The sequence below is a fragment of the Neolamprologus brichardi genome, chromosome 1 (assembly GCF_056152115.1).
Source record: "Neolamprologus brichardi isolate AB-2024 chromosome 1, ASM5615211v1, whole genome shotgun sequence".
Taxonomy (NCBI): domain Eukaryota; kingdom Metazoa; phylum Chordata; class Actinopteri; order Cichliformes; family Cichlidae; genus Neolamprologus; species Neolamprologus brichardi.
The window spans coordinates 8,347,944-8,360,728 of NC_142104.1; the positions used below are offsets into that span (position 1 = coordinate 8,347,944).

At 39.3% G+C, this 12,785-nt stretch overlaps 1 protein-coding gene across 2 annotated transcripts in view; it reads left to right on the forward strand.

The window, feature by feature from the left end:
• Window positions 1–1,606: 1,606 nt before the first annotated feature.
• Window positions 1,607–12,785, forward strand: part of chst8 (carbohydrate (N-acetylgalactosamine 4-0) sulfotransferase 8) — a 170,599-nt gene continuing 159,420 nt past the window's right edge. Inside the window, exon 1 of one of the 2 annotated variants that reach the window (XM_006779749.3) lies at window positions 1,607–2,311. The gene's annotated coding sequence lies outside the window, so the exon portion shown is untranslated. The remainder of the gene's footprint in view (window positions 2,312–12,785) is intronic. The other variant, XM_006779750.3, reaches the window with a different exon arrangement.

The window sequence follows — 12,785 nt, forward strand, 5'->3', positions numbered from 1 at the left end:
TAGATCTTCAGGACTACGGCGATGTTTTGTCCCACATACATGCAGCAGCTTTGTAACTTAAAAAAGGCTTCACAATAAACCCTGCATGTGCTGCAGTGGTAGAAAAGCCTTCCTGTGGGTCTGAATTAGTGTTCTTGGACTTGTACCCAGAGTCCTTGCAGCCAAATCAAGTCAAGAGAAGAATTTTCTTTGCTGCCAAACACCAGCAGAGGGGGATGTGCTCAAGTCAGGAGGAGCAAGTTAATGTGTCAGCTGTGCCGGTTGAAGCCTCACAAGCTTCCTTGCAGCCACACCCTGATATAAGGCCACGTTCTGACAAAGCCACAGTGACGTGTGCAAAGATGTGTAATATTTATCTGAACAAGAGCATTGTTCACAGCCCGCTGCACTTGAAATATTTCATATAAGCTACTTTACAACACTGTCAAAATACAGGATGTGTGTTGTCTCAAGATTAAATGCTCAACTTGTGTTTGTAAACATGACAGATGGAAATAGTGACAATTAAATATTGCTTTACATAAATTCCGTGATCATGTCAGATAATAACCGTGAGCATGTTTGGCACTTTGAGATTTAAATGACAGTGGTGTCATAGATTTTCAAAGGATTGTGAATTGAGGTTTTCACATGCACTGGCTGTCATTTAGGAAACAAAACTCGAAAACATTCTGCCTCAGTAAAGCTAAGTGAGCAGTGCTAATATTAGAGGGGTTTTTTTCATAATAATAAAAAAAACCAGGTTAAAAATCCCTTCTGCAGGGCTTTATGAAATAGTCTGAGATAAATTATGCACATCCACTGGCTTTTGATATCCATCCCACGGGGCTTTTTTTCTTTTCATTAAAGCTCTATTTTTTCCAACTATGAATCCTTTTTTTTCCCAGAGAAAATGACTGGGCAAAATCTTTTAGTTCAAATCAGTGCAAGATTAAATAGCTTACCGTGTGTGCTTTTTTGAGGCTGATGAATGCGCACTGGCTGGGGGCTGTGATATATTAAACTAGCTTAATTTAGTATGCCAACTTGTTGAAGTGGCACCTTGATCTTCTCACAATGAAAAGACTAACAGGACCTAAATTCAGTCAACTGTACACTGAGCAGGAAGACAACCAAAAGATATTTTAATGTCAGCCAACAACAGGATTATTTCTGGAAAAGGCAATATCAGTGACTCAATTAAGTGGCATAGACAACCATATACTTATAAAATAACTAATTCTCACAATTCTCACACCCTTTTTCTCTTGTTTTTATTGTTTGTATCTTTTTTTCTTTTGGGTCATGTCAGTAACTTTTCCCCAGCAGTGAAAACAGCAGTCGTTTTAGGGCTATCTGTCTAGTAAACGCAGGATTTAGAAGGAAAAAATCCAGGCTGTGTCCTCAGTTAAACGTCATCACTAATCCGTAATCTGAAAGTCAGAAAGTCATTCTCAGACACAAACAAACTCATAAACAAATTGACAACGTGGCACTTTTACTGCATTATTGTTACTGATTTCTTAATAAAGAATGAGTATCAATAATCTTGGACTTCAATAAATTAATATAGCTCAGTCTCGTATCTCTGATAATGGAGAATCAAACTCTATGCCGCCTCTACTGTAGCCGAGTCGCATTTACTATCGCAGCTCATATCGTACAGTTTACAGTTTCAGCGCCATGTTCCCATCCTTTGGTAAGAAAAGAAGGGTAATAATAACGATGAGACGCGTAGCTCATCCATATTAGAAGAGTCTTTAATGAACTCGGATCGTCAGAGACCCTCCTCCTGCTCCCGGCTCCCTCCGCTCCGCTCCCGTTACCAGACGATGCGCGCGTGAAAATTTGCAGCCCCATCTTTATCAGTATCATCGCCGTGAAGACAAAGAGAAGACCGCAAATGAAGATGTGCTGCACTAGCAGGAGAAGCCCCTCTTAAAATCACCGTTACCGCAGCTGTGCCCGCCCAGAGGCAGACAGAGAACCGGTCCTTGGAGACTCTTTGGGGATGCGCAAAGATGTGAGAGTGAAGAGTGAGATGCATTATGATTGGCCATACTCATCCTAAAAGCGTCAGGCAAGGAGAGTGATGTTTGCTCCAGCAAAAGAGTCGACGAGGTGGCATCAAACTTGAAGGAGACGTGTTCAGTGTGCACATTCGATGCTTTCACGGCATTAACCGTAAACTTGAATCATTTCCCCAAAGAGGCGGACGCGCTTTCCGTGGTGCTGAAACAGAGACTTGGCTGATCAACTAGTGAACAAGAGGAGGAACCTCTCACTTCGTCACCTGCTTCTGAGCTTCATTGTATTGTGGAGCCGTGGCAAGGTAAGTGCAGTGATGTACAGTGCCTTACCATGTAATGAAGATACGCTGTTTTCATTTATGTATCACGGCCACACATGAACCAGCGTCCGTTTTTTTAATCGCGTCTTTATCTGTTGTCCTGAGTTTCTGATGCGTACGTTTTATTTTAAAGTTTGATCCGATTTTACCATAGCAACAAAGTTTCATAATCAATGCGTCTTAAGATTGTTTAGCTTACATTCTCCAGCTGTGGAAACGTATTGCAGTTTGTCTGTCCTTTATGCTTGTCAGTATTAGATACTTTCTAAATTTAATCTGATTTAAATTCTTTCCCCTCATTGTTGTTTTAAAAGCTCGAGGGACTTCGTTTTCTATATTGCGTTAATTTACCCTTAGGTTCAAGTGCACTAGAGAGTTTACTTACTTCAGAAAGTGTTTAAAAATGATGAAAACATAGCTTTATAACTGCTTGTGCACTTAGTTTTCTGTGCTGTCAGACATTTTCACACATCACTCCTTCTTTGAAACATGTATTATTAGAGTGAGAAATCACAGCATATACTTTACCACTGCAGCATGGGGAACATTGTACTTAGTAATGGCGCTTTCTGTTGGAACAGTGATTGGAAGCAGGAGTTTGTGCTGGTCTTTCATTTTGCTGCTGGTACCTGTACATTAGTTGTAGTTGTTGTTGTTTGTTTGTTTCATACCATGACTATGTGCCTCAAAACTCAATTCACATTCAGTGTTTGTAAGGGAAAACTTTAAAAGTTGTGTTGAGGTTTAGAAATTCATACCACTATTATGAGTAGATTTCCTTTGTTATATCACATTAAAATGTGGCTGGACTATAACCAGGAAATAGAAACAAGTGAAAAAAGATTGTGTGCTGTTGTTCAAGTGTCACATTAAGATTGGTGTGTTCACTAGACCATAAAAATAGCCGCTGCTCGCTAACTGGCTTCAGGGCTGTATTTTTGGGTTATGTCACTTTTATAGCACAAAAGAGATTGTTCTAACATAATCATCCCTAACATAACTTTAAGGTTTGTGGTGGCTTTCAAATGCTTGATGTTTCCAGTGCACTGTCCAAAGAAATCCGAATAAACAATATCATATCAGACCAATAAAATGTTGTAAACTGATTGTATAAGAGACTGCATGTTCAAACCATGTGGTCAGTTAAAAGTTTAACATCTGAAAGAGCTTGTAGAGTGTTGTAATTGCAAGAGCTGTGACTTACTTGCTTTAATCAAGTACCTTGTTGGACTGAGAAGAAGCGTGGGTGTCATCAAAGCAGAACAAAGCCTCTTTGAGGTGGAAAAACTTAAGTTGTGATTAATTTCAAAAGGCACGCCTTAATTTCAAAGGCACGTTCTTGTATTTGAGACACTAAGTCAATATCCTACAAAGTCAGAGGACTTTTTGCGCTGTTGAAGGAGACTACTCAGAACTTAAAGCTATGGCTGATAAGCTTTTAAAACTGGATGGCTAGCTAAAATTTTACAACACAGCTTTTTTTTGTGTTCTGTGGCTCTTTAATAGATAGTTTGTTATTATTTGTTTATTTTTACTAGAAGAGCTGTTATCCTCTCTTCCTAATTCTAACATGTATTTAAAATCTGAGCAGAAGCAGGTGTATTTGTACCTGCAAGGGTGAATGAAGTACTTGACCTCTGTGTCAGAATTTGTTATTCATTCTTCATGCAAAGATTCAGACCCTCCACAAGATAATAAACAGAGTTGTAATTGCCAGTAAGGTTGCTCACCAGCTTTAATCAATTACTGTGCCGTCGTCCATCGAGAGAGATTGGGAGTGCAGGTGTCATCAAAGCAGAATGAGTCTCTTTTGAGGTGGGAAATGCAAGACTCAATGACTTCACTCAGCTGGGTCACTGGACACACAGCAGAGCTTTGACGCGTACAAATTGTGCTTGAAGGTGCTGCGTTCATCCTGGGAGGCTCAGTGGCTGGCAGAGGACCAGCAGAGCAGGGACATTGCACTCCAGATGGCCAAGAGAGGCCAGAGGAAGAGTGCTGTCCAAGCCCAGCTGGGTGTACGGGAAGCTGGACTGCCGGTGGTGTGTGTACGTGATTGTGGGAGGCAGACGGGATGAGAGAAGCAGTAAACGATAGAAAGAAAGAGGGATATACAGTATGTGAGGGTGTGTGTGTGTATTGAAGGAGCGGTTTGGGAGAGAAAGGGTGAGCGAGAGAGAGCGAGAGAGAGAAACTGAGAGCAAATGGTACAGGCGCCTCTGTGTGTGCTCGCATGCATGGAAGTAGTGATAGGAAAAGTGTGGGTGGAAGAAGAAATGAAAGAGAAGATGAAGGAGCTTGCATGTCTGTGTGCGTGTGCTGGTGCTAGTGTATGTATGCAACTGTGTATTTCTCTAGCCGTGTGTGTGTGTCTGTGTGTGAGTGAGAGTGTTGAAGGGACAGAAGCAGAAAGGGTTGGAGAGAGAAAATGAAAGAAAAAAGAAGCAGGCACTTGTGTGTATGTGTCGGTGTGTGGGAGGGAGAGAAAATGAAACTGGAAGAAGCAGGCATGTGTGTATCTTTGTGCTTGTGTGTGATTGCAGAGAAAGCATTACTCAGTAAAAAAAGACAAAAACAAAATAAGAGGAAGAAAAAGGAACACGTGTGTCCCTTGGAAAATGAGAGTATGAAGGGTGAGAGAAACACTGGTTTGATTGGATGCTTGCTTTTGTATTTGTGAGGAGAGTGTTGTACATGGGTGGTCTTAACCTTCTCGTGGCAGGCGTTGCCGATTTGCAACAGTTAAAAACTAACAACCTGATTACCCCACATGCATATTTTATGATTTTTTTTTTTTACTCAGAAGTACCACTGCAGGTCTTGGTTGTGCATTAGCAACAAAAAGTTTAATTTGAGCCTGAGAGGGTTAATACTGATGCTAGTATTCACTGATGATACTAAGAGGTGTATGAAGGCTGCATGGAAAATTACACACACAAAACAATTAAAATGGAATTTTACCTCAATTGGAAAAAAGTATCTCAGCATTTCATTCAGCCAGCTCTGACCTCTGACTCTGCGTTTTACCATTTTTCACACACTCGTTCAGCAGCAATGTGACTTTCGGTGTTCTCTGAGTATATGCTTTATGGCAAAAGGCTCCATGCAGATGACCTCTTTCTCAAAGGTCATAATCTGATATTCATGCCCCACTATGATGGAGAAGATCTGTTGCATGTGTCAGGCTTTTTTTTTTTAAATCCTTTTTTCAGCACATTTTACATCTTTGATGTAACACATTCTCCTTCTGAAGTAAAAGCCACCTGAGAATGCGCACAGAGCACATGACGACAAACACACAACGGCTTCACAGAGATAACTTTGCCTCACTGTTTCCATTTGGGAAGCCGCTAGAGAGCAGATGGAGAGAAAGCATGCTCTTTTTATTCTGCCACATCTGCTCCGTGATGGAATGGAGCATGATCTGCACTTTGATCACAATGAATTATTCCTATCCCTGGCTATAAATATGGTCTGTCTACAGCACCCAGTCTCTCTCTCACTTCTTAAACTAGGAATCTGTGCTCGCCTCTGAGTCGCTCTCTCCTTGAGTGTGTCACTGCGGCTCTACTGCAGCTCTGGTTTTCTTCTTTACACTGTGAAGGAACCGAAATCCGTTCCTTCAGCCCAGTTCAGTAAAAGAAGCATTGTGTGCAAAAAGTTCTATATAAGAAACAAGTAAAGGGGCTTTGCTCAATCATCTATTATTCTGCCTTTATTCCATATTTCTCACTTTTGCAAAAAAAATAAAAAATAAAAACATGAAAATGTCAAAACCAATAATTTGTCTCCCCTCTCAATACCCAGGCACGCTGTGAGTCTGTATCACACCCTGAAGAAGGATTTAATCAATATGTTTGCACATTGTGTTCACTCACTGACATTATTGTTGAAGATGTATTGCCAAACATGAAAATAATACAAATATAGCATAACAGCCAGTTTCATAAGTCTGTCCCTTCCTTACAATACCAGACGGAGGTGCCATCCAGTGCAGCAGTGTGGCTCATTAGTGTGCTCTAAATGCTTTCTTAAAATAATGGATGGGATGTGTTAAATTCTCCCAATTCTTTCATCTTTGGGCTGAAGGAAGGACAACACTCGGTGTATAAATGCTCAGTCAACAGGAAGAAAAAGATTTAATGGCAGGCATTGGATAATATGGCTCAACTGATTACAGCCTGCATATCATATAGCTTTTATCCCTTTTCCATGATTGTGATACCAGCGTTGAAAAGATAAGCTTTAGCCCTGAGATGGACATTGCTCTCTTACTTTTAAGGCAATTTCAGATTTGAATTAAATATAGCTGGGAAAAATTATATATATAAATTTACAAAACTGAAAATTATTAAATAGTTATTGAGGCCACAAACTCTTCATGAAAAAGATAGCTGTATCTATGATACACCTAATTTATTTTTCACTCTTTATTTGATCTAAGTGGGAAATTTTGTTCCTCTCCTCACTTATTCTGCTGCGTGTGTGTTTGTGTCACTGTGTGTGCCCCTCCTCACAGACACAGAGTGGAGCAGATGAGACTCAGATGACAAATGGTTCTTATGTAGCGCTTTTCTACTCTATCTGAGCACTCAAAGCGCTTTACACAACTTGCCTCATTCACACAAGCACCTTTTTTGTACGCTCTTTCTCTCTAACATTCACACGCATTCATACGAGCAACTTGGGGTTAGTATCTTGGCCAGAAATATTTGTCATTCGGACTGGAGCACAGGGGGCTTGAACAACCAGCCCTTCAATTAGTAAGTGACCTGCTTTACCAGCTGAGCCACCCCACATATCTCATGCTCTTCCCAATATAATTTATATCAAGTTGTCAAAACCTTTTTTTATCAAAATAAATCCTGACACATGTTTAATCAAACAAAATAAAATATAAAAGCAAGATGAATGAGAATGTCACAAAAGTGACATTCTCATAAACTTTAACAACTCTTTGCATTAAATGCCAATTCAGATGCTTCCAAAGAGTATTAGCCATGCTATGTTAGCTTTTCTTCAAGCATTCCACTTCAAACATTTTGACTCTACTTTATAGATTGGGTTGTGGTCAGGATTTATGATTCATGACCTCTTTGAGATACAAAATTGGGAAATAGACCATCACTCACTGCAAGCAGGCCAAACTGGGATTGATTTTCTGTTAATGTGTAATTTCCGATTCATAGAGCTGATTATAAGGTCTAGGATGGCATCATGAAAATTCTTTTGATATGTTAGGGACAAACTATGGCACAATTCTTATGAGAACATGGAAGCAATGGCAAAGGCTGACTTCAGGCTATGCTTTATAGCAACAATCAGCAGAGATTGTATCTATGTCTTTGTACATCAGTGCATTCCACAGAGATGTGATGTGTCACTTTCTTAGCATCACTGCTTATGCTTATTGACTCATTTCCATACAAAGAATTCGTAGTTCTTGCACACAGCACTTTCACATCATCTCACAGCCTTACCCGCAAAGTATGGTACTATCAACCTATCACCTCTAATGGGAACAAAAGGTCAGCCCTTAATTATTCATTCGGGATGTCAAACAATGCTTGCCGGCTGTTATTTAGGGTGGGGGAGACCCATATGAATAATTCAAGCGCAGGATTCGCTTTCCTTCGAAGAGTGGCACTGTGGTTCAGATGTTTGTGAAAGTCTTATCTCCGTGCAGGAGGCCTCTGTCATTCCTGAGCTGACCTTGGCTGTCACTGCAGCAGCAACATGGGTGGCACAGAAGGTGGCAGGGACGCTTGTTCTTCCCGTATCTGCAGGCCTCCTCCACACTGTGAGAGTGAGTAGGAAGGACTACAGGGAGCAGGCTGTCTAAGCTCCCTCAGTGTCTGTTTACAGTACACTATGTGCCACGCTGTGCGGAGCCTGTGCCAATGCATTTAAAAAAAGCAGATTACTCTTTAACAATGAGTTATTCTGCTTTTCACCCGAGGTACGTTTCCGTTTTGGTACACTAGCCATGTCAATTGCTCTTAAGCTGCTTTCTTAAGATGTAAGGGGTGTTTATTGCAGCTGAAGAGGCAAAAGCAGATATTAATGCTATTAAAGTGCATTAAACTGAAGAATGCTGTAATGTGAATCACTTCCATGAAAGGATTAGGGGGAGGTGGCATGGAGAGGATTCTGAGTAAGGAGAGAAAGTGAAAGTGTTCATCTTGTTATGTGAGATGCAGGAGGGAAAGTGAGGGACAGATGAAACAGAGAGTGAGAAAAGTGTGTGTGTGTGTGAGAGAGAGAGAGAACATTTATGCCAACTCCACTATCTCTGAACAATAACAGAAGCACGTACACAGATACAGAGCACGTCTATCAAGCAACGGATGGCAAGCAGCCCAGAGAAAATCAAATGAGAAACATGTTTGTCATTGTAAATCCAATCAGCAGAATGATCCTATCCTCCTATGGCCACTATCTCACTGCTGTTTGTACTGTAGCACTCAGTGTAAGCGGAGGGGGATCATCAGGCCCGTGACTCCTCTGCAGTTATAGATAAAATACTTTAATCAATAGTTGTTGATGGGGACACTTAAGAGTGCAACTGCATTCAGGGATTTTCCACTGAATCCAGTGCGATCTTTTTTTTTTACAAGTGTCATCAAATTTAAGGTATCATTTTGAAAAGGGTTAGGTCTATAAATGGTTTATCCTTGGGCAATGATTGAAACCACAATAAAAGCAGCAGAGATCTAATTACACCATGCAGTCCTGTGACTACTGGTAAATCACTGATTTCTTGTCTTTCTGGATGTCTTAAATACAATATAGTAATTGCTCAAGCATTTTAGTGAAGAACATGAAAAAGGGTTCTAAATCTTGATTAGGGAGTATCGGTGAAGGCCGTTATGTTCCATGTTATAAGTGCACAAATACCTGTCGCCTGGAAATCAAATCCATAAAGAAGACAGGCTGATGAATTGAAAACAGAATATTATTTGGGGGCAGGGATGCTCAGGCGTTGGCTTATGATCTCAGTATTTCTCTGAGAGTCACTGCCCTTGTTGCTACCACACTATGTGCAGAGAAGTGACAGTGCTCGTTTATCTTGGAGCAGAAAAAAAAACGGTTGAGGAGAAGCAGTTTCATCTGGGGTTTTCTGTAAAAGTTTGGAGGACGTGGATTAACTCATAGAACCCCAGGGGTGAGAAGCAGCCTCTTGTCCTGGGCTGACAAGGTTACTGTTTCAGAGGCTGATATCGAGGCAGTTGCTCTTTGAGGTCAAAGACAGCATGGTGCCTGGGAGTCCATGGAAGGACATGGCCGTACTTGCTGCCAGCACCTCACCACACCACACCACAGGGCACCTAAGATGTTAACCCTTCTGGAACCAGGTTGCAGCTCAGGCCAGAATTTTGCAGCTTGAGTTAATTCCACAAATCTTACTCTCCAAGAACTTCATTTAAGAGTTGACAACGTATTCAAGCCTTCATTTGTTACGTGGGTCGATTAAAAAGAATTGAAATCAGTGATTAAAAATTAACGAACTTCTATATAATTTAGATTGTGAAAAGTTTTGGAATTGCTTATAAAAAAGTATATAAAAATAAGCTGCAGGTCCATGCAAGGAAAGACTTTGTAAATTATCAATAATGTGCTGATTAAATGTATTAAATCATTTCATCAGCTTCCCATAACATTCTTTCACTATTCACAATGTCTTGAATACAATTCAAATCCCTTTAATCAGCACCTACTTCACACAGCTCTTTTTGAAATATTGTATTCATAGGGCAACAATAGCAATCATTTCAATGTGACTAGACTTTGTTAAGTTGGCTGAAAGATATTTCTTTGAATTACGTAAAAATCCGGTGTAATTTTTAAATAATGTATACGGATTGATTGTTTGTGATCAGATGGCTTTTTATAAGGTACTGTATATAAGTGCAGTTCACTTTATATTTTCTATTTAGGCCACATTTCTTAGTAGCTTAGTGATTAATTATGTTCATTGTTCATCACATGATGATCCTACAATAGACCATATGGTGGCTGTGTTATGTGAGATTTAGTTTTGTTGAGATTTAGCAGAATATCAGTCATCAAAAAGGAAAAGGAAAAAGTTCCCTACATCCTCTCAATAATTATTACCAAATTAGTCAATACAACATGGCAGTGTTATATTACTTTAATGAATGGACGAGGCCATCATTTTTAGGGTGCATTTGCCACAAATTCACTGTTGACACAATGCATTTTAATATGATTTGTTAGAGGTAAATCCTTCTATAGTCAGATATTATCTGGTGTTTTAGAGTTTCATTTACATTGAACTGTTTATTATTCAGTCCTTGAATTCCTGCTTTAATTGAGTCAATACAAACACATCTACCTTGATCGTTATTTAATGTTTATTGTTAAGTGATTAATTCCGGCACTGCCATAATTACATCCACCCTCATAAAAGAAAATGAATCCCATTTTTGTTATTTTTTCTCTCCATATGATTAAACAAGAACCACAGGCAAAGGGTCGCTCATTCAATTAGAGTTTCATTTACCACATTTAATTACCCACACTCTCTGCCCTCTTTGACCCTGCAGGATGCCTCATATGACTAATGAATGCACTTACCTGATTTCCTTGCCAGGGAAATCACATCAGTGTCCATTTCCAATCATCTGCTCAGAGGAAGGCTGTAAAATTGGTGACTGAAGATTAAAGGATTTTTTGGGTTGGGGTGTGGTTGTGGCATGGGATGAGTATATATTGACCAGGGCAGAGGTTTCAAGCAAGTACAGAAAGTCTCTGTGATGTTTCCAGCTGGCCACCTTACTCAAGCCAGACACTTTGATCTTCCATAATCCCATGTAGCCACACGTAGTTCACAATTCTCAGTGTGTAGCAGCTGAATCAAAACTAGGCAGAAAAGTGTTCTAGCACTGAAATCAGCAGTATTCGCTGTGGACGGTACATAAAACTGCTAAAGGGTAAAATTTAACATCCATTACCAGCTTCACTTACTGTTTATTCTAAAGCACAACAGCCTCAGTCCTGAAACTCTGTCCTGAAAAGTTCCATACAGTCGGAATCATCATTGTCGTCATCATATGGTTCAATGAGCAAGTCTCATACATGACTGACACTGACATTCAAGATAATTGAAAGAGATACTGAAGGCCAGACAATTTGCCACAAAGACTATCTGATATTGTTTTGTTGGTGATGTTATTTAATTATAATATAAATATTATCATATAATATTATAGTGCCCCAACCATCATTGCAGCTAAACAATTTCAACATTGTGATGTCATATATTAGGAAAAGATATTTGCTTATATTAAAATTTCACAGCATAAGTCGTGTGTCTTTTTTTTAAATTGTTTAAGGATGTATTTCTACAAAAAAGCCTTTAGTGTCCTATTCTTGGAAGACTGTGTTCTCTAAAGGCATAATTTTTAGGTGCAAATGCATATGGGTATAAATGCTCATCTTTTATCTGGCTTTTTTATTACGACAATTTCTAACAATGGTAAAAATTTTAGCTAGGGCCAAATTCTAAGCATCTTAAATTTTTTAGATGAAACTGAAATTAAACTAGCTATTTTATTAGCAAGCTATTCATTCATTCTCTTCCACTTATCCCCATCAGGGTCAAGGGGGTGTTGGAGCCTATTTCAGCAACCATGGGTTGAGACAGCTAACTAGCATTATATAAAAAAAATATCCACCCAGTTTGTGGACATGGCCTGGAATATTCCCCTGATATTATCTTAAATAGGGTTTAAAACAGACTGACTAGCTTTAGAAATGAGTCATTTTCCGGATCAGCTGATGATACCTTTTATTTAACCAGTATCATCTCTTACTTAGCTAGAAAATGTCAGTTATATAAAGTGCATTTTTTATGTGTGCAAAATATGCTCCCAACTGTATTAACTTGTTGCTTCTGCATAAAAATTCAAAAAGGAGGGCCTCTAGTAATAGCAACAGTATTATAAATGCAAAATAGAAAAATACCAGTGAAATCTGCTTGATAGTGGCCTGGAAGATTTTCTCGAAGACTATATTGGCACTTACCAATGCTAATATTATACACATCATTTATGTGCAGTATCAAATCATACTAGTTATTGCCACAGGGCTGCTGTGCTTTAAATCACATCTTTTATTCGGCTGCATATGCTACATGCCCTCAAAGAAGCAGTGTATTTACTTTGAGCAAAATACACAAGACATTAAGAATTAGTCTTGAAAAGTTAAAAACTAAAAGAATTCACCTCCTTAATACCTGCAAAAGAGCTCCTTAGGAAAACTTTAATAAAAAGGAGAGACACAGAGTTCATTACATTGTAGCTGCACATGATTGTCTGTCAGCTCCCTCTTTGACTTAATGAAAAGTTATGACAAGTGAGTGACTTTATGAAGTGGTTTAAAAGAGTTCTTTAGCTCAACCAAAACTGCATGTTTTGCTCTCTTGTATAATTGG